Here is a 24,564-nt window from a genome sequence, read left to right as displayed (position 1 = left end):
AAATTAAAAAAAAAAGCAAAAAAAAAAATATTAATATCTGAAAATTACCGTGATTACCCACCCTTTCAAAATCGTCAAAGCTTAGCTTGGGATGCATACATCGATCTGATTAATTATGACACTAATCAATATTCAACGACTTTCTCATATGTTCTAAAACATCAGAAGCTCAACGAAGAGATGCAATATGACACTTATCAATTGTTGACACCTTAGCCTTTAAATACAAAGACTTGGTGTAAGATTGTCAGAACGAACATTTCACCAGAAGAAGAAAGTCGAAAATAAATCTTAGATCTTTCCGGGTACTTACTAAGTGCTAATGACAAATTTACATTAGCACTAGTCTGTGCTTGGAGAGGGGATTGGGAATTTACATCTTAGAAGAAATACAGATGAAAATTTGAAAACATCAGTGAAGCCGAGAAATGATTTTGAAATCTTTGCAGGTACTTGCTACGTGCTAATGATAATACAACATTAGCACTAGCCTGTGCTTGGAGAGAGATCAGAGGTTTAACATCACAACATCAAGAGATAATGGAAAAGAAAGGCAAGACGAAGACGACAGATTTACAGAACAATCTGATATCTTCCCAGGTACTTGTTATGTGCAAATGGTAAACAAGCATTAGCACTAGCCAGTGCTTGGAGAGGAGTCAAAAATGGCTTCACCAACAGAAACACAGAAGAACTCAAAAGGTACCACTCATGTCCAAAATGTTTCCAGGTACTTGTTATGTGCTAATGATCAATACATATTAGGAATTTCGTAAAATTACCTCTAAACAGAAGGCATAAATATATATCAACGGTTCATTTTTCCAGGGACACGTTGTGTGCAACTTTCCTTAAAATAGTAGCACTAGCTTGTGCTTGGAAAAATGTGCTTTATTTTCTTCATAAAGAAGTTACAGATTGATGCATGCTAGTTTTTAAAATGTCCGCTATTAATTATTCTGTGCTAATTTAAGAAAATTTACAAGCACTAGTCTGCACTGGGTCACAAGTATGAAAATAACGAAAAAAAATGTCATATCTTTGGCAAAATTTAAAATAACATTGAATATCAAAATTAAAAAAAAAAGCAAAAAAAAAATATTAATATCTGAAAATTACCGTGATTACCCACCCTTTGAAAATCGTCAAAGCTTAGCTTGGGATGCATACATCGATCTGATTAATCATGACACTAATCAATATTCAACGACTTTCTCATATGTTCTAAAACATCAGAAGCTCAACGAAGAGATGCAATATGACACTTATCAATTGTTGACACCTTAGCCTTTAAATACAAAGACTTGGTGTAAGATTGTCAGAACGAACATTTCACCAGAAGAAGAAAGTCGAAAATAAATCTAAGATCTTTCCGGGTACTTACTAAGTGCTAATGACAAATTTACATTAGCACTAGTCTGTGCTTGGAGAGGGGATTGGGAATTTACATCTTAGAAGAAATACAGATGAAAATTTGAAAACATCAGTGAAGCCGAGAAAATTATTTTGAAATCTTTGCAGGTACTTGCTACGTGCTAATGATAATACAACATTAGCACTAGCCTGTGCTTGGAGAGAGATCAGAGGTTTAACATCACAACATCAAGAGGTAATGGAAAAGAAAGGCAAGACGAAGAAGACAGATTTACAGAACAATCTGATATCTTCCCAGGTACTTGTTATGTGCAAATGGTAAACAAGCATTAGCACTAGCCTGTGCTTGGAGAGGAGTCAAAAATGGCTTCACCAACAGAAACACAGAAGAACTCAAAAGGTACCACTCATGTCCAAAATGTTTCCAGGTACTTGTTATGTGCTAATGATCAATACATATTAGGAATTTCGGAAAATTACCTCTAAACAGAAGGTATAAATATATATCAACGGTTCATTTTTCCAGGGACACGTTGTGTGCAACTTTCCTTAAAATAGTAGCACTAGCTTGTGCTTGGAAAAATGTGCTTTATTTTCTTCATAAAGAAGTTACAGATTGATGCATGCTAGTTTTTAAAATGTCCGCTATTAATTATTCTGTGCTAATTTAAGAAAATTTACAAGCACTAGTCTGCACTGGGTCACAAGTATGAAAATAACGAAAAAAAAATGTCATATCTTTGGCAAAATTTAAAATAACATTGAATATCAAAATTAAAAAAAAAAGCAAAAAAAAAATATTAATATCTGAAAATTACCGTGATTACCCACCCTTTGAAAATCGTCAAAACTTAGCTTGGGATGCATACATCGATCTGATTAATTATGACACTAATCAATATTCAACGACTTTCTCATATGTTCTAAAACATCAGAAGCTCAACGAAGAGATGCAATATGACACTTATCAATTGTTGACACCTTAGCCTTTAAATACAAAGACTTGGTGTAAGATTGTCAGAACGAACATTTCACCAGAAGAAGAAAGTCGAAAATAAATCTAAGATCTTTCCGGGTACTTACTAAGTGCTAATGACAAATTTACATTAGCACTAGTCTGTGCTTGGAGAGGGGATTGGGAATTTACATCTTAGAAGAAATACAGATGAAAATTTGAAAACATCAGTGAAGCCGAGAAAATTATTTTGAAATCTTTGCAGGTACTTGCTACGTGCTAATGATAATACAACATTAGCACTAGCCTGTGCTTGGAGAGAGATCAGAGGTTAAACATCACAACATCAAGAGGTAATGGAAAAGAAAGGCAAGACGAAGAAGACAGATTTACAGAACAATCTGATATCTTCCCAGGTACTTGTTATGTGCAAATGGTAAACAAGCATTAGCACTAGCCTGTGCTTGGAGAGGAGTCAAAAATGGCTTCACCAACAGAAACACAGAAGAACTCAAAAGGTACCACTCATGTCCAAAATGTTTCCAGGTACTTGTTATGTGCTAATGATCAATACATATTAGGAATTTCGGAAAATTACCTCTAAACAGAAGGCATAAATATATATCAACGGTTCATTTTTCCAGGGACACGTTGTGTGCAACTTTCCTTAAAATAGTAGCACTAGCTTGTGCTTGGAAAAATGTGCTTTATTTTCTTCATAAGGAAGTTACAGATTGATGCATGCTAGTTTTTAAAATGTCCGCTATTAATTATTCTGTGCTAATTTAAGAAAATTTACAAGCACTAGTCTGCACTGGGACACAAGTATGAAAGTAACGAAAAAAAAATGTCATATCTTTAGCAAAATTTTAAATAACATTGAATATCAAAATTAAAAAAAAAAGCAACAAAAAAATATTAATATCTGAAAATTACCGTGATTACCCACCCATTGAAAATCGTCAAAGCTTAGCTTGGGATGCATACATCGATCTGATTAATTATGACACTAATCAATATTCAACGACTTTCTCATATGTTCTAAAACATCAGAAGCTCAACGAAGAGATGCAATATGACACTTATCAATTGTTGACACCTTTGCCTTTAAATACAAAGACTTGGTGTAAGATTGTCAGAACGAACATTTCACCAGAAGAAGAAAGTCGAAAATAAATCTTAGATCTTTCCGGGTACTTACTAAGTGCTAATGACAAATTTACATTAGCACTAGTCTGTGCTTGGAGAGGGGATTGGGAATTTACATCTTAGAAGAAATACAGATGAAAATTTGAAAACATCAGTGAAGCCGAGAAAATTATTTTGAAATCTTTCCAGGTACTTGCTACGTGCTAATGATAATACAACATTAGCACTAGCCTGTGCTTGGAGAGAGATCAGAGGTTTGACATCACAACATCAAGAGGTAATGGAAAAGAAAGGCAAGATGAAGACGACAGATTTACAGAACAATCTGATATCTTCCCAGGTACTTGTTATGTGCAAATGGTAAACAAGCATTAGCACTAGCCTGTGCTTGGAGAGGAGTCAAAAATGGCTTCACCAACAGAAACACAGAAGAACTCAAAAGGTACCACTCATGTCCAAAATGTTTCCAGGTACTTGTTATGTGCTAATGATCAATACATATTAGGAATTTCGGAAAATTACCTCTAAACAGAAGGCATAAATATATATCAACGGTTCATTTTTCCAGGGACACGTTGTGTGCAACTTTCCTTAAAATAGTAGCACTAGCTTGTGCTTGGAAAAATGTGCTTTATTTTCTTCATAAGGAAGTTACAGATTGATGCATGCTAGTTTTTAAAATGTCCGCTATTAATTATTCTGTGCTAATTTAAGAAAATTTACAAGCACAAGTCTGCACTGGGACACAAGTATGAAAGTAACGAAAAAAAAATGTCATATCTTTGGCAAAATTTTAAATAACATTGAATATCAAAATTAAAAAAAAAAGCAAAAAAAAAAATATTAATATCTGAAAATTACCGTGATTACCCACCCTTTGAAAATCGTCAAAGCTTAGCTTGGGATGCATACATCGATCTGATTAATTATGACACTAATCAATATTCAACGACTTTCTCATATGTTCTAAAACATCAGAAGCTCAACGAAGAGATGCAATATGACACTTATCAATTGTTGACACCTTAGCCTTTAAATACAAAGACTTGGTGTAAGATTGTCAGAACGAACATTTCACCAGAAGAAGAAAGTCGAAAATAAATCTTAGATCTTTCCGGGTACTTACTAAGTGCTAATGACAAATTTACATTAGCACTAGTCTGTGCTTGGAGAGGGGATTGGGAATTTACATCTTAGAAGAAATACAGATGAAAATTTGAAAACATCAGTGAAGCCGAGAAAATTATTTTGAAATCTTTCCAGGTACTTGCTACGTGCTAATGATAATACAACATTAGCACTAGCCTGTGCTTGGAGAGAGATCAGAGGTTTAACATCACAACATCAAGAGGTAATGGAAAAGAAAGGCAAGACGAAGACGACAGATTTACAGAACAATCTGATATCTTCCCAGGTACTTGTTATGTGCAAATGGTAAACAAGCATTAGCACTAGCCAGTGCTTGGAGAGGAGTCAAAAATGGCTTCACCAACAGAAACACAGAAGAACTCAAAAGGTACCACTCATGTCCAAAATGTTTCCAGGTACTTGTTATGTGCTAATGATCAATACATATTAGGAATTTCGGAAAATTACCTCTAAACAGAAGGCATAAATATATATCAACGGTTCATTTTTCCAGGGACACGTTGTGTGCAACTTTCCTTAAAATAGTAGCACTAGCTTGTGCTTGGAAAAATGTGCTTTATTTTCTTCATAAGGAAGTTACAGATTGATGCATGCTAGTTTTTAAAATGTCCGCTATTAATTATTCTGTGCTAATTTAAGAAAATTTACAAGCACTAGTCTGCACTGGGACACAAGTATGAAAGTAACGAAAAAAAAATGTCATATCTTTGGCAAAATTTTAAATAACATTGAATATCAAAATTAAAAAAAAAAGCAAAAAAAAAAATATTAATATCTAAAAATTACCGTGATTACCCACCCTTTGAAAATCGTCAAAGCTTAGCTTGGGATGCATACATCGATCTGATTAATTATGACACTAATCAATATTCAACGACTTTCTCATATGTTCTAAAACATCAGAAGCTCAACGAAGAGATGTAATATGACACTTATCAATTGTTGACACCTTAGCCTTTAAATACAAAGACTTGGTGTAAGATTGTCAGAACGAACATTTCACCAGAAGAAGAAAGTCGAAAATAAATCTTAGATCTTTCCGGGTACTTACTAAGTGCTAATGACAAATTTACATTAGCACTAGTCTGTGCTTGGAGAGGGGATTGGGAATTTACATCTTAGAAGAAATACAGATGAAAATTTGAAAACATCAGTGAAGCCGAGAAAATTATTTTGAAATCTTTGCAGGTACTTGCTACGTGCTAATGATAATACAACATTAGCACTAGCCTGTGTTTGGAGAGAGATCAGAGGTTTAACATCACAACATCAAGAGGTAATGGAAAAGAAAGGCAAGACGAAGACGACAGATTTACAGAACAATCTGATATCTTCCCAGGTACTTGTTATGTGCAAATGGTAAACTAGCATTAGCACTAGCCAGTGCTTGGAGAGGAGTCAAAAATGGCTTCACCAACAGAAACACAGAAGAACTCAAAAGGTACCACTCATGTCCAAAATGTTTCCAGGTACTTGTTATGTGCTAATGATCAATACATATTAGGAATTTCGGAAAATTACCTCTAAACAGAAGGCATAAATATATATCAACGGTTCATTTTTCCAGGGACACGTTGTGTGCAACTTTCCTTAAAATAGTAGCACTAGCTTGTGCTTGGAAAAATGTGCTTTATTTTCTTCATAAGGAAGTTACAGATTGATGCATGCTAGTTTTTAAAATGTCCGCTATTAATTATTCTGTGCTAATTTAAGAAAATTTACAAGCACTAGTCTGCACTGGGACACAAGTATGAAAGTAACGATAAAAAAATGTCATATCTTTGGCAAAATTTTAAATAACATTGAATATCAAAATTAAAAAAAAAAGCAAAAAAAAAAATATTAATATCTGAAAATTACCGTGATTACCCACCCTTTGAAAATCGTCAAAGCTTAGCTTGGGATGCATACATCGATCTGATTAATTATGACACTAATCAATATTCAACGACTTTCTCATATGTTCTAAAACATCAGAAGCTCAACGAAGAGATGCAATATGACACTTATCAATTGTTGACACCTTAGCCTTTAAATACAAAGACTTGGTGTAAGATTGTCAGAACGAACATTTCACCAGAAGAAGAAAGTCGAAAATAAATCTTAGATCTTTCCGGGTACTTACTAAGTGCTAATGACAAATTTACATTAGCACTAGTCTGTGCTTGGAGAGGGGATTGGGAATTTACATCTTAGAAGAAATACAGATGAAAATTTGAAAACATCAGTGAAGCCGAGAAAATTATTTTGAAATCTTTGCAGGTACTTGCTACGTGCTAATGATAATACAACATTAGCACTAGCCTGTGCTAGGAGAGAGATCAGAGGTTTAACATCACAACATCAAGAGGTAATGGAAAAGAAAGGCAAGACGAAGACGACAGATTTACAGAACAATCTGATATCTTCCCAGGTACTTGTTATGTGCAAATGGTAAACAAGCATTAGCACTAGCCAGTGCTTGGAGAGGAGTCAAAAATGGCTTCACCAACAGAAACACAGAAGAACTCAAAAGGTACCACTCATGTCCAAAATGTTTCCAGGTACTTGTTATGTGCTAATGATCAATACATATTAGGAATTTCGGAAAATTACCTCTAAACAGAAGGCATAAATATATATCAACGGTTCATTTTTCCAGGGACACGTTGTGTGCAACTTTCCTTAAAATAGTAGCACTAGCTTGTGCTTGGAAAAATGTGCTTTATTTTCTTCATAAGGAAGTTACAGATTGATGCATGCTAGTTTTTAAAATGTCCGCTATTAATTATTCTGTGCTAATTTAAGAAAATTTACAAGCACTAGTCTGCACTGGGACACAAGTATGAAAGTAACGAAAAAAAAATGTCATATCTTTGGCAAAATTTTAAATAACATTGAATATCAAAATTAAAAAAAAAAGCAAAAAAAAAAATATTAATATCTAAAAATTACCGTGATTACCCACCCTTTGAAAATCGTCAAAGCTTAGCTTGGGATGCATACATCGATCTGATTAATTATGACACTAATCAATATTCAACGACTTTCTCATATGTTCTAAAACATCAGAAGCTCAACGAAGAGATGTAATATGACACTTATCAATTGTTGACACCTTAGCCTTTAAATACAAAGACTTGGTGTAAGATTGTCAGAACGAACATTTCACCAGAAGAAGAAAGTCGAAAATAAATCTTAGATCTTTCCGGGTACTTACTAAGTGCTAATGACAAATTTACATTAGCACTAGTCTGTGCTTGGAGAGGGGATTGGGAATTTACATCTTAGAAGAAATACAGATGAAAATTTGAAAACATCAGTGAAGCCGAGAAAATTATTTTGAAATCTTTGCAGGTACTTGCTACGTGCTAATGATAATACAACATTAGCACTAGCCTGTGTTTGGAGAGAGATCAGAGGTTTAACATCACAACATCAAGAGGTAATGGAAAAGAAAGGCAAGACGAAGACGACAGATTTACAGAACAATCTGATATCTTCCCAGGTACTTGTTACGTGCAAATGGTAAACTAGCATTAGCACTAGCCAGTGCTTGGAGAGGAGTCAAAAATGGCTTCACCAACAGAAACACAGAAGAACTCAAAAGGTACCACTCATGTCCAAAATGTTTCCAGGTACTTGTTATGTGCTAATGATCAATACATATTAGGAATTTCGGAAAATTACCTCTAAACAGAAGGCATAAATATATATCAACGGTTCATTTTTCCAGGGACACGTTGTGTGCAACTTTCCTTAAAATAGTAGCACTAGCTTGTGCTTGGAAAAATGTGCTTTATTTTCTTCATAAGGAAGTTACAGATTGATGCATGCTAGTTTTTAAAATGTCCGCTATTAATTATTCTGTGCTAATTTAAGAAAATTTACAAGCACTAGTCTGCACTGGGACACAAGTATGAAAGTAACGAAAAAAAATGTCATATCTTTGGCAAAATTTTAAATAACATTGAATATCAAAATTAAAAAAAAAAGCAAAAAAAAAAATATTAATATCTGAAAGTTACCGTGATTACCCACCCTTTGAAAATCGTCAAAGCTTAGCTTGGGATGCATACATCGATCTGATTAATTATGACACTAATCAATATTCAACGACTTTCTCATATGTTCTAAAACATCAGAAGCTCAACGAAGAGATGCAATATGACACTTATCAATTGTTGACACCTTAGCCTTTAAATACAAAGACTTGGTGTAAGATTGTCAGAACGAACATTTCACCAGAAGAAGAAAGTCGAAAATAAATCTTAGATCTTTCCGGGTACTTACTAAGTGCTAATGACAAATTTACATTAGCACTAGTCTGTGCTTGGAGAGGGGATTGGGAATTTACATCTTAGAAGAAATACAGATGAAAATTTGAAAACATCAGTGAAGCCGAGAAAATTATTTTGAAATCTTTGCAGGTACTTGCTACGTGCTAATGATAATACAATATTAGCACTAGCCTGTGCTTGGAGAGAGATCAGAGGTTTAACATCACAACATCAAGAGATAATGGAAAAGAAAGGCAAGACGAAGACGACATATTTACAGAACAATCTGATATCTTCCCAGGTACTTTTTATGTGCAAATGGTAAACAAGCATTAGCACTAGCCTGTGCTTGGAGAGGAGTCAAAAATGGCTTCACCAACAGAAACACAGAAGAACTCAAAAGGTACCACTCATGTCCAAAATGTTTCCAGGTACTTGTTATGTGCTAATGATCAATACATATTAGGAATTTCGGAAAATTACCTCTAAACAGAAGGCATAAATATATATCAACGGTTCATTTTTCCAGGGACACGTTGTGTGCAACTTTCCTTAAAATAGTAGCACTAGCTTGTGCTTGGAAAAATGTGCTTTATTTTCTTCATAAGGAAGTTACAGATTGATGCATGCTAGTTTTTAAAATGTCCGCTATTAATTATTCTGTGCTAATTTAAGAAAATTTACAAGCACTAGTCTGCACTGGGACACAAGTATGAAAGTAACGAAAAAAAAATGTCATATCTTTGGCAAAATTTTAAATAACATTGAATATCAAAATTAAAAAAAAAAGCAAAAAAAAAAATATTAATATCTGAAAATTACCGTGATTACCCACCCTTTGAAAATCGTCAAAGCTTAGCTTGGGATGCATACATCGATCTGATTAATTATGACACTAATCAATATTCAACGACTTTCTCATATGTTCTAAAACATCAGAAGCTCAACGAAGAGATGCAATATGACACTTATCAATTGTTGACACCAGGGATGGGGTAATCGTAATCTGTAATCGTAATCGATTGTAATTGATTACATTTTTTCCAGTAATCGACAGTAATCTGTAATCGAAGACATTTTCGATTACATGTAATCGTAATTTAATCGATTACAGCAAAAATCATGATGTAATCATCGATTACTTTCGATTACATTTCGATTACTTTAGTAAAATAGTTTGATGAAATATAACCTAGTATTTTAAATGAAAACATGTATGTATTCATCACTTTGAAGTACTGATATGACTTAAGAGTTTATCAACTGCCTTTATATTTCTATCTATTGTCTCAAGCTGCATTATGATCAACCAGATCCCCTACCATAATTTACTTTATATCTAGCTTTTGAAACAAATGGATTGATGTGCTTGTCAATAAGTCAACACCTTTTATATTAAAATAAGAAAATAGATTTAAAATAAGAAATGTGTCTTAAGTTAAGTTCTGTACTTCCTTAAAGTAGTAAGCTTATTTGTATTAAATTTCCTAAAAGCATAATTTTCAATAAGATTTAAGCTTAGAATAGATAAAACAGTTGATTTCTTATAATGTTAAGATATACATGTATATGAAAAATAAGTACACAAAATCCTTTAAACAATGAACCAATGCCTATGCATTGAAATTCTTTTCAGAAAAAGATACATGTATCCCTTGTTGACACTATAAATATATTCTGTTTATAATTTTATTATAGAATAAAAAAATCTTAACAAACTTGTCTTTACTAATCAGATGATCAAAGTCTTCTAATCACTATATAAGACACATACTTTGTTTTTATTTCAATTACTGTTTGTCTAATTAAGATGGAGATTTACATTATTTTGCCCCAGGTTAGAAATTGTACTCCATTGGCAGTTTTATAACCTATAATTAAGGTGGTTTTCAAACAAAAGGATTAAATCATGTTTGTCATTATAATTATAAATTTTGATCCTTAAAATTAGCTGAACTAATTAATAATTCTACTTTTTTATATTTTCTTCTGAGAAAACTTCCAACATTGTAAATAACTATGCTAAAATATACCTGCTTTTAATGAATAAAAACAAAAAAGCTAAGTTAAGTCAGTACGAAAGCAAAATTATTGAAAAAAACTTTAAACATATATATAAGTGATTGATGGAATGCAATGTCATCTCTAATTCATGTTGAAAGTCAAATTTCAAGATTTTTTTAATAATTCTGATCCTCAGTAAGAGATTCCATCTAGATAACAACTGTCAACTTATAATTTGGAAACAATGATTTAAATGCTGTTTTTTTGGTAAAGTTCTTAACACCTACTATACAAACGTTGATCAACATGATAGTGTTTAACTTACTTTATTTTTTTTTAAATTTTGAAGCATGTAATTGACAGTAATCGAAAAGTAATGTAATTACTTTTGATAAAGTAATCGATTGCAATCGATTACATACAAAAATCTGAGTAATCGATTATTAATCGATTGCACAAAATACCTTCATGTAATCGATTATTAATCGATTACATTTGTCTGTAATCGTGCCCATCCCTGGTTGACACCTTAGCCTTTAAATACAAAGACTTGGTGTAAGATTGTCAGAACGAACATTTCACAAGAAGAAGAAAGTCGAAAATAAATCTTAGATCTTTCCGGGTACTTACTAAGTGCTAATGAAAAATTTACATTAGCACTAGTCTGTGCTTGGAGAGGGGATTGGGAATTTACATCTTAGAAGAAATACAGATGAAAATTTGAAAACATCAGTGAAGCCGAGAAAATTATTTTGAAATCTTTCCAGGTACTTGCTACGTGCTAATGATAATACAACATTAGCACTAGCCTGTGCTTGGAGAGAGATCAGAGGTTTAACATCACAACATCAAGAGGTAATGGAAAAGAAAGGCAAGACGAAGACGACAGATTTACAGAACAATCTGATATCTTCCCAGGTACTTGTTATGTGCAAATGGTAAACAAGCATTAGCACTAGCCTGTGCTTGGAGAGGAGTCAAAAATGGCTTCACCAACAGAAACACAGAAGAACTCAAAAGGTACCACTCATGTCCAAAATGTTTCCAGGTACTTGTTATGTGCTAATGATCAATACATATTAGGAATTTCGGAAAATTACCTCTAAACAGAAGGCATAAATATATATCAACGGTTCATTTTTCCAGGGACACGTTGTGTGCAACTTTCCTTAAAATAGTAGCACTAGCTTGTGCTTGGAAAAATGTGCTTTATTTTCTTCATAAGGAAGTTACAGATTGATGCATGCTAGTTTTTAAAATGTCCGCTATTAATTATTCTGTGCTAATTTAAGAAAATTTACAAGCACTAGTCTGCACTGGGACACAAGTATGAAAGTAACGAAAAAAAAATGTCATATCTTTGGCAAAATTTTAAATAACATTGAATATCAAAATTAAAAAAAAAAGCAAAAAAAAAAATATTAATATCTGAAAATTACCGTGATAACCCACCCTTTGAAAATCGTCAAAGCTTAGCTTGGGATGCATACATCGATCTGATTAATTATGACACTAATCAATATTCAACGACTTTCTCATATGTTCTAAAACATCAGAAGCTCAACGAAGAGATGCAATATGACACTTATCAATTGTTGACACCTTAGCCTTTAAATACAAAGACTTGGTGTAAGATTGTCAGAACGAACATTTCACAAGAAGAAGAAAGTCGAAAATAAATCTTAGATCTTTCCGGGTACTTACTAAGTGCTAATGAAAAATTTACATTAGCACTAGTCTGTGCTTGGAGAGGGGATTGGGAATTTACATCTTAGAAGAAATACAGATGAAAATTTGAAAACATCAGTGAAGCCGAGAAAATTATTTTGAAATCTTTCCAGGTACTTGCTACGTGCTAATGATAATACAACATTAGCACTAGCCTGTGCTTGGAGAGAGATCAGAGGTTTAACATCACAACATCAAGAGGTAATGGAAAAGAAAGGCAAGACGAAGACGACAGATTTACAGAACAATCTGATATCTTCCCAGGTACTTGTTATGTGCAAATGGTAAACAAGCATTAGCACTAGCCTGTGCTTGGAGAGGAGTCAAAAATGGCTTCACCAACAGAAACACAGAAGAACTCAAAAGGTACCACTCATGTCCAAAATGTTTCCAGGTACTTGTTATGTGCTAATGATCAATACATATTAGGAATTTCGGAAAATTACCTCTAAACAGAAGGCATAAATATATATCAACGGTTCATTTTTCCAGGGACACGTTGTGTGCAACTTTCCTTAAAATAGTAGCACTAGCTTGTGCTTGGAAAAATGTGCTTTATTTTCTTCATAAGGAAGTTACAGATTGATGCATGCTAGTTTTTAAAATGTCCGCTATTAATTATTCTGTGCTAATTTAAGAAAATTTACAAGCACTAGTCTGCACTGGGACACAAGTATGAAAGTAACGAAAAAAAAATGTCATATCTTTGGCAAAATTTTAAATAACATTGAATATCAAAATTAAAAAAAAAAGCAAAAAAAAAAATATTAATATCTGAAAATTACCGTGATAACCCACCCTTTGAAAATCGTCAAAGCTTAGCTTGGGATGCATACATCGATCTGATTAATTATGACACTAATCAATATTCAACGACTTTCTCATATGTTCTAAAACATCAGAAGCTCAACGAAGAGATGCAATATGACACTTATCAATTGTTGACACCTTAGCCTTTAAATACAAAGACTTGGTGTAAGATTGTCAGAACGAACATTTCACCAGAAGAAGAAAGTCGAAAATAAATCTTAGATCTTTCCGGGTACTTACTAAGTGCTAATGACAAATTTACATTAGCACTAGTCTGTGCTTGGAGAGGGGATTGGGAATTTACATCTTAGAAGAAATACAGATGAAAATTTGAAAACATCAGTGAAGCCGAGAAAATTATTTTGAAATCTTTCCAGGTACTTGCTACGTGCTAATGATACTACAACATTAGCACTAGCCTGTGCTTGGAGAGAGATCAGAGGTTTAACATCACAACATCAAGAGGTAATGGAAAAGAAAGGCAAGACGAAGACGACAGATTTACAGAACAATCTGATATCTTCCCAGGTACTTGTTATGTGCAAATGGTAAACAAGCATTAGCACTAGCCTGTGCTTGGAGAGGAGTCAAAAATGGCTTCACCAACAGAAACACAGAAGAACTCAAAAGGTACCACTCATGTCCAAAATGTTTCCAGGTACTTGTTATGTGCTAATGATCAATACATATTAGGAATTTCGGAAAATTACCTCTAAACAGAAGGCATAAATATATATCAACGGTTCATTTTTCCAGGGACACGTTGTGTGCAACTTTCCTTAAAATAGTAGCACTAGCTTGTGCTTGGAAAAATGTGCTTTATTTTCTTCATAAGGAAGTTACAGATTGATGCATGCTAGTTTTTAAAATGTCCGCTATTAATTATTCTGTGCTAATTTAAGAAAATTTACAAGCACTAGTCTGCACTGGGACACAAGTATGAAAGTAACGAAAAAAAAATGTCATATCTTTGGCAAAATTTTAAATAACATTGAATATCAAAATTAAAAAAAAAAGCAAAAAAAAAAATATTAATATCTGAAAATTACCGTGATAACCCACCCTTTGAAAATCGTCAAAGCTTAGCTTGGGATGCATACATCGATCTGATTAATTATGACACTAATCAATATTCAACGACTTTCTCATATGTTCTAAAACATCAGAAGCTCAACGAAGAGATGCAATATGACACTTATCAATTGTTGACACCTTAGCCTTTAAATACAAAGACTTGGTGTAAGATTGTCAGAACGAACATTTCACCAGAAGAAGAAAGTCGAAAATAAATCTTAGATCTTTCCGGGTACTTACTAAGTGCTAATGACAAATTTACATTAGCACTAGTCTGTGCTTGGAGAGGGGATTGGGAATTTACATCTTAGAAGAAATACAGATGAAAATTTGAAAACATCAGTGAAGCCGAGAAAATTATTTTGAAATCTTTCCAGGTACTTGCTACGTGCTAATGATACTACAACATTAGCACTAGCCTGTGCTTGGAGAGAGATCAGAGGTTTAACATCACAACATCAAGAGGTAATGGAAAAGAAAGGCAAGACGAAGACGACAGATTTACAGAACAATCTGATATCTTCCCAGGTACTTGTTATGTGCAAATGGTAAACAAGCATTAGCACTAGCCTGTGCTTGGAGAGGAGTCAAAAATGGCTTCACCAACAGAAACAAAGAAGAACTCAAAAGGTACCACTCATGTCCAAAATGTTTCCAGGTACTTGTTATGTGCTAATGATCAATACATATTAGGAATTTCGGAAAATTACCTCTAAACAGAAGGCATAAATATATATCAACGGTTCATTTTTCCAGGGACACGTTGTGTGCAACTTTCCTTAAAATAGTAGCACTAGCTTGTGCTTGGAAAAATGTGCTTTATTTTCTTCATAAGGAAGTTACAGATTGATGCATGCTAGTTTTTAAAATGTCCGCTATTAATTATTCTGTGCTAATTTAAGAAAATTTACAAGCACTAGTCTGCACTGGGACACAAGTATGAAAGTAACGAAAAAAAAATGTCATATCTTTGGCAAAATTTTAAATATTATTGAATATCAAAATTAAAAAAAAAAGCAAAAAAAAAAATATTAATATCTGAAAATTACCGTGATTACCCACCCTTTGAAAATCGTCAAAGCTTAGCTTGGGATGCATACATCGATCTGATTAATTATGACACTAATCAATATTCAACGACTTTCTCATATGTTCTAAAACATCAGAAGCTCAACGAAGAGATGCAATAAAACACTTATCAATTGTTGACACCTAAGCCTTTAAATACAAAGACTTGGTGTAAGATTGTCAGAACGAACATTTCACCAGAAGAAGAAAGTCGAAAATAAATCTTAGATCTTTCCGGGTACTTACTAAGTGCTAATGACAAATTTACATTAGCACTAGTCTGTGCTTGGAGAGGGGATTGGGAATTTACATCTTAGAAGAAATACAGATGAAAATTTGAAAACATCAGTGAAGCCGAGAAAATTATTTTGAAATCTTTGCAGGTACTTGCTACGTGCTAATGATAATAAAACATTAGCACTAGCCTGTGCTTGGAGAGAGATCAGAGGTTTAACATCACAACATCAAGAGGTAATGGAAAAGAAAGGCAAGACGAAGACGACAGATTTACAGAACAATCTGATATCTTCCCAGGTACTTGTTATGTGCAAATGGTAAACAAGCATTAGCACTAGCCTGTGCTTGGAGAGGAGTCAAAAATGGCTTCACCAACAGAAACACAGAAGAACTCAAAAGGTACCACTCATGTCCAAAATGTTTCCAGGTACTTGTTATGTGCTAATGATCAATACATATTAGGAATTTCGGAAATTACCTCTAAACAGAAGGCATAAATATATATCAACGGTTCATTTTTCCAGGGACACATTGTGTGCAACTTTCCTTAAAATAGTAGCACTAGCTTGTGCTTAGAAAAAGGTGCTTAATTTTCTTCATAAGGAAGTTACAGATTGATGCATGCTAGTTTTTAAAATGTCCGCTATTAATTATTCTGTGCTAATTTAAGAAAATTTACAAGCACTAGTCTGCACTGGGACACAAGTATGAAAGTAACGGAAAAAAAAATGTCATATCTTTGGCAAAATTTTAAATAACATTGAATATCAAAATTAAAAAAAAAAGCAAAAAAAAAAATATTAATATCTGAAAATTACCGTGATTACCCACCCTTTGAAAATCGTCAAAGCTTAGCTTGGGATGCATACATCGATCTGATTAATTATGACACTAATCAATATTCAACGACTTTCTCATATGTTCTAAAACATCAGAAGCTCAACGAAGAGATGCAATATGACACTTATCAATTGTTGACACCTTAGCCTTTAAATACAAAGACTTGGTGTAAGATTGTCAGAACGAACATTTCACCAGAAGAAGAAAGTCGAAAATAAATCTTAGATCTTTCCGGGTACTTACTAAGTGCTAATGACAAATTTACATTAGCACTAGTCTGTGCTTGGAGAGGGGATTGGGAATTTACATCTTAGAAGAAATACAGATGAAAATTTGAAAACATCAGTGAAGCCGAGAAAATTATTTTGAAATCTTTGCAGGTACTTGCTACGTGCTAATGATAATACAACATTAGCACTAGCCTGTGCTTGGAGAGAGATCAGAGGTTTAACATCACAACATCAAGAGATAATGGAAAAGAAAGGCAAGACGAAGACGACAGATTTACAGAACAATCTGATATCTTCCCAGGTACTTGTTATGTGCAAATGGTAAACAAGCATTAGCACTAGCCAGTGCTTGGAGAGGAGTCAAAAATGGCTTCACCAACAGAAACACAGAAGAACTCAAAAGGTACCACTCATGTCCAAAATGTTTCCAGATACTTGTTATGTGCTAATGATCAATACATATTAGGAATTTCGGAAAATTACCTCTAAACAGAAGGCATAAATATATATCAACGGTTCATTTTTCCAGGGACACGTTGTGTGCAACTTTCCTTAAAATAGTAGCACTAGCTTGTGCTTGGAAAAATGTGCTTTATTTTCTTCATAAGGAAGCTACAGATTGATGCATGCTAGTTTTTAAAATGTCCGCTATTAATTATTCTGTGCTAATTTAAGAAAATTTACAAGCACTAGTCTGCACTGGGACACAAGTATGAAAGTAACGAAAAAAAAATGTCATATCTTTGGCAAAATTTTAAATAACATTGAATATCAAAATTAAAAAAAAAAGCAAAAAAAAAATATTAATATCTGAAAATTACCGTGATTACCCACCCTTTGAAAATCGTCAAAGCTTAGCTTGGGATGCATACATCGATCTGATTAATTATGACACTAATCAATATTCAACGACTTTCTCATACGTTCTAAAACATCAGAAGCTCAACGAAGAGATGCAATATGACACTTATCAATTGTTGACACCTTAGCCTTTAAATACAAAGACTTGGTGTAAGATTGTCAGAACGAACATTTCACCAGAAGAAGAAAGTCGAAAATAAATCTTAGATCTTTCCGGGTACTTACTAAGTGCTAATGACAAATTTACATTAGCACTAGTCTGTGCTTGGAGAGGGGATTGGGAATTTACATCTTAGAAGAAATACAGATGAAAATTTGAAAACATCAGTGAAGCCGAGAAAATTATTTTGAAATCTTTGCAGGTACTTGCTACGTGCTAATGATAATACAACATTAGCACTAGCCTGTGCTTGGAGAGAGATCAGAGGTTTAACATCACAACATCAAGAGATAATGGAAAAGAAAGGCAAGACGAAGACGACAGATTTACAGAACAATCTGATATCTTCCCAGGTACTTGTTATGTGCAAATGGTAAACAAGCATTAGCACTTGCCAGTGCTTGGAGAGGAGTCAAAAATGGCTTCACCAACAGAAACACAGAAGAACTCAAAAGGTACCACTCATGTCCAAAATGTTTCCAGGTACTTGTTATGTGCTAATGATCAATACATATAAGGAATTTCGGAAAATTACCTCTAAACAGAAGGTATAAATATATATCAACGGTTCATTTTTCCAGGGACACGTTGTGTGCAACTTTCCTTAAAATAGTAGCACTAGCTTGTGCTTGGAAAAATGTGCTTTATTTTCTTCATAAGGAAGTTACAGATTGATGCATGCTAGTTTTTAAAATGTCCGCTATTAATTATTCTGTGCTAATTTAAGAAAATTTACAAGCACTAGTCTGCACTGGGACACAAGTATGAAAGTAACGAAAAAAAAATGTCATATCTTTGGCAAAATTTTCAATAACATTGAATATCAAAATTAAAAAAAAAAGCAAAAAAAAAAATATTAATATCTGAAAATTACCGTGATTACCCACCCTTTGAAAATCGTCAAAGCTTAGCTTGGGATGCATACATCGATCTGATTAATTATGACACTAATCAATATTCAACGACTTTCTCATATGTTCTAAAACATCAGAAGCTCAACGAAGAGATGCAATATGACACTTATCAATTGTTGACACCTTAGCCTTTAAATACAAAGACTTGGTGTAAGATTGTCAGAACGAACATTTCACCAGAAGAAGAAAGTCGAAAATAAATCTTAGATCTTTCCGGGTACTTACTAAGTGCTAATGACAAATTTACATTAGCACTAGTCTGTGCTTGGAGAGGGGATTGGGAATTTACATCTTAGAAGAAATACAGATGAAAATTTGAAAACATCAGTGAAGCCGAGAAAATTATTTTGAAATCTTTGCAGGTACTTGCTACGTGCTAATGATAATACAACATTAGCACTAGCCTGTGCTTGGAGAGAGATCAGAGGTTTAACATCACAACATCAAGAGATAATGGAAAAGAAAGGCAAGACGAAGACGACATATTTACAGAACAATCTGATATCTTCCCAGGTACTTGTTATGTGCAAATGGTAAACAAGCATTAGCACTAGCCTGTGCTTGGAGAGGAGTCAAAAATGGCTTCACCAACAGAAACACAGAAGAACCCAAAGGTACCACTCATGTCCAAAATGTTTCCAGGTACTTGTTATGTGCTAATGATCAATACATATTAGGAATTTCGGAAAATTACCTCTAAACAGAAGGCATAAATATATATCAACGGTTCATTTTTCCAGGGACACGTTGTGTGCAACTTTCCTTAAATTAGTAGCACTAGCTTGTGCTTGGAAAAATGTGCTTTATTTTCTTTATAAGGAAGTTACAGATTGATGCATGCTAGTTTTTAAAATGTCCGCTATTAATTATTCTGTGCTAATTTAAGAAAATTTACAAGCACTAGTATGCACTGGGACACAAGTATGAAAGTAACGAAAAAAAAATGTCATATCTTTGGCAAAATTTTAAATAACATTGAATATCTAAAATTAAAAAAAAAAGCAAAAAAAAAGACTATTAATATCTGAAAATTACCGTGATTACCCACCCTTTGAAAATCGTAAACGCTTAGCTTGGGATGCATACATCGATCTGATTAATTATGACACTTATCAATATTCAACGACTTTCTCATATGTTCTAAAACATCAGAAGCTCAACGAAGAGATGCAATATGACACTTATCAATTGTTGACACCTTAGCCTTTAAATACAAAGACTTGGTGTAAGATTGTCAGAACGAACATTTCACCAGAAGAAGAAAGTCGAAAATAAATCTTAGATCTTTCCGGGTACTTACTAAGTGCTAATGACAAATTTACATTAGCACTAGTCTGTGTTTGGAGAGGGGATTGGGAATTTACATCTTAGAAGAAATACAGATGAAAATTTGAAAACATCAGTGAAGCCGAGAAAATTATTTTGAAATCTTTGCAGGTACTTGCTACGTGCTAATGATAATACAACATTAGCACTAGCCTGTGCTTGGAGAGAGATCAGAGGTTTAACATCACAACATCAAGAGATAATGGAAAAGAAAGGCAAGACGAAGACGACAGATTTACAGAACAATCTGATATCTTCCCAGGTACTTGTTATGTGCAAATGGTAAACAAGCATTAGCACTAGCCTGTGCTTGGAGAGGAGTCAAAAATGGCTTCACCAACAGAAACACAGAAGAACTCAAAAGGTACCACTCATGTCCAAAATGTTTCCAGGTACTTGTTATGTGCTAATGATCAATACATATTAGGAATTTCGGAAAATTACCTCTAAACAGAAGGTATAAATATATATCAACGGTTCATTTTTCCAGGGACACGTTGTGTGCAACTTTCCTTAAAATAGTAGCACTAGCTTGTGCTTGGAAAAATGTGCTTTATTTTCTTCATAAGGAAGTTACAGATTGATGCATGCTAGTTTTTAAAATGTCCGCTATTAATTATTCTGTGCTAATTTAAGAAAATTTACAAGCACTAGTTTGCACTGGGACACAAGTATGAAAGTAACGAAAAAAAAATGTCATATCTTTGGCAAAATTTAAATAACATTGAATATCAAAATTAAAAAAAAAGCAAAAAAAAAATATTAATATCTGAAAATTTCCGTGATTACCCACCCTTTGAAAATCGTCAAAGCTTAGCTTGGGATGCATACATCGATCTGATTAATTATGACACTAATCAATATTCAACGACTTTCTCATATGTTCTAAAACATCAGAAGCTCAACGAAGAGATGCAATATGACACTTATCAATTGTTGACACCTTAGTCTTTAAATACAAAGACTTGGTGTAAGATTGTCAGAACGAACATTTCACCAGAAGAAGAAAGTCGAAAATAAATCTTAGATCTTTCCGGGTACTTACTAAATGCTAATGACAAATTTACATTAGCACTAGTCTGTGCTTGGAGAGGGGATTGGGAATTTACATCTTAGAAGAAATACAGATGAAAATTTGAAAACATCAGTGAAGCCGAGAAAATTATTTTGAAATCTTTCCAGGTACTTGCTACGTGCTAATGATAATACAACATTAGCACTAGCCTGTGTTAGGAGAGAGATCAGAGGTTTAACATCACAACATCAAAAGATAATGGAAAAGAAAGGCAAGACGAAGACGACAGATTTACAGAACAATCTGATATCTTCCCAGGTACTTGTTATGTGCAAATGGTAAACAAGCATTAGCACTAGCCAGTGCTTGGAGAGGAGTCAAAAATGGCTTCACCAACAGAAACACAGAAGAACTCAAAAGGTACCACTCATGTCCAAAATGTTTCCAGGTACTTGTTATGTGCTAATGATCAATACATATTAGGAATTTCGGAAAATTACCTCTAAACAGAAGGCATAAATATATATCAACGGTTCATTTTTCCAGGGACACGTTGTGTGCAACTTTCCTTAAAATAGTAGCACTAGCTTGTGCTTGGAAAAATGTGCTTTATTTTCTTCATAAGGAAGTTACAGATTGATGCATGCTAGTTTTTAAAATGTCCGCTATTAATTATTCTGTGCTAATTTAAGAAAATTTACAAGCACTAGTCTGCACTGGGACACAAGTATGAAAGTAACGAAAAAAAAATGTCATATCTTTGGCAAAATTTTAAATAACATTGAATATCAAAATTAAAAAAAAAAGCAAAAAAAAATATTAATATCTGAAAATTACCGTGATTACCCACCCTTTGAAAATCGTCAAAGCTTAGCTTGGGATGCATACATCGATCTGATTAATTATGACACTAATCAATATTCAACGACTTTCTCATATGTTCTAAAACATCAGAAGCTCAACGAAGAGATGCAATATGACACTTATCAATTGTTGACACCTTAGCCTTTAAATACAAAGACTTGGTGTAAGATTGTCAGAACGAACATTTCACCAGAAGAAGAAAGTCGAAAATAAATCTTAGATCTTTCCGGGTACTTACTAAGTGCTAATGACAAATTTACATTAGCACTAGTCTGTGCTTGGAGAGGGGATTGGGAATTTACATCTTAGAAGAAATACAGATGAAAATTTGAAAACATGAGTGAAGCCGAGAAAATTATTTTGAAATCTTTCCAGGTACTTGCTACGTGCTAATGATAATACAACATTAGCACTAGCCTGTGCTTGGAGAGAGATCAGAGGTTTAACATCTCAATATCAAGAGATAATGGAAAAGAAAGGCAAGACGAAGACGACAGATTTACAGAACAATCTGATATCTTCCCAGGTACTTGTTATGTGCAAATGGTAAACAAGCATTAGCACTAGCCTGTGCTTGGAGAGGAGTCAAAAATGGCTTCACCAACAGAAACACAGAAGAACTCAAAAGGTACCACTCATGTCCAAAATGTTTCCAGGTACTTGTTATGTGCTAATGATCAATACATATTAGGAATTTCGGAAAATTACCTCTAAACAGAAGGCATAAATATATATCAACGGTTCATTTTTCCAGGGACACGTTGTGTGCAACTTTCCTTAAAATAGTAGCACTAGCTTGTGCTTGGAAAAATGTGCTTTATTTTCTTCATAAGGAAGTTACAGATTGATGCATGCTAGTTTTTAAAATGTCCGCTATTAATTATTCTGTGCTAATTTAAGAAAATTTACAAGCACTAGTCTGCACTGGGACACAAGTATGAAAGTAACGAAAAAAAAATGTCATATCTTAGGCAAAATTTTAAATAACATTGAATATCAAAATTAAAAAAAAAAGCAAAAAAAAATATTAATATCTGAAAATTACCGTGATTACCCACCCTTTGAAAATCGTCAAAGCTTAGCTTGGGATGCATACATCGATCTGATTAATTATGACACTAATCAATATTCAACGACTTTCTCATATGTTCTAAAACATCAGAAGCTCAACGAAGAGATGCAATATGACACTTATCAATTGTTGACACCTTAGCCTTTAAATACAAAGACTTGGTGTAAGATTGTCAGAACGAACATTTCACCAGAAGAAGAAAGTCGAAAATAAATCTTAGATCTTTCCTGGTACTTACTAAGTGCTAATGACAAATTTACATTAGCACTAGTCTGTGCTTGGAGAGGGGATTGGGAATTTACATCTTAGAAGAAATACAGATGAAAATTTGAAAACATGAGTGAAGCCGAGAAAATTATTTTGAAATCTTTCCAGGTACTTGCTACGTGCTAATGATAATACAACATTAGCACTAGCCTGTGCTTGGAGAGAGATCAGAGGTTTAACATCTCAATATCAAGAGATAATGGAAAAGAAAGGCAAGACGAAGACGACAGATTTACAGAACAATCTGATATCTTCCCAGGTACTTGTTATGTGCAAATGGTAAACAAGCATTAGCACTAGCCTGTGCTTGGAGAGGAGTCAAAAATGGCTTCACCAACAGAAACACAGAAGAACTCAAAAGGTACCACTCATGTCCAAAATGTTTCCAGGTACTTGTTATGTGCTAATGATCAATACATATTAGGAATTTCGGAAAATTACCTCTAAACAGAAGGCATAAATATATATCAACGGTTCATTTTTCCAGGGACACGTTGTGTGCAACTTTCCTTAAAATAGTAGCACTAGCTTGTGCTTGGAAAAATGTGCTTTATTTTCTTCATAAGGAAGTTACAGATTGATGCATGCTAGTTTTTAAAATGTCCGCTATTAATTATTCTGTGCTAATTTAAGAAAATTTACAAGCACTAGTCTGCACTGGGACACAAGTATGAAAGTAACGAAAAAAAAATGTCATATCTTTGGCAAAATTTTAAATAACATTGAATATCAAAATTAAAAAAAAATCAAAAAAAAAAATATTAATATCTGAAAATTTCCGTGATTACCCACCCTTTGAAAATCGTCAAAGCTTAGCTTGGGATGCATACATCGATCTGATTAATTATGACACTAATCAATATTCAACGACTTTCTCATATGTTCTAAAACATCAGAAGCTCAACGAAGAGATGCAATATGACACTTATCAATTGTTGACACCTTAGCCTTTAAATACAAAGACTTGGTGTAAGATTGTCAGAACGAACATTTCACCAGAAGAAGAAAGTCGAAAATAAATCTTAGATCTTTCCGGGTACTTACTAAATGCTAATGACAAATTTACATTAGCACTAGTCTGTGCTTGGAGAGGGGATTGGGAATTTACATCTTAGAAGAAATACAGATGAAAATTTGAAAACATCAGTGAAGCCGAGAAAATTATTTTGAAATCTTTCCAGGTACTTGCTACGTGCTAATGATAATAC

Source organism: Mytilus californianus, unplaced genomic scaffold, assembly GCF_021869535.1.
Source record: "Mytilus californianus isolate M0D057914Y unplaced genomic scaffold, xbMytCali1.0.p SCAF_1, whole genome shotgun sequence".
In the NCBI taxonomy this organism is placed as follows: Eukaryota; Metazoa; Mollusca; class Bivalvia; order Mytilida; family Mytilidae; genus Mytilus; species Mytilus californianus.
The sequence above is the reverse complement of the archived record's forward strand: the minus strand, read 5'-3'. Positions refer to the sequence as shown.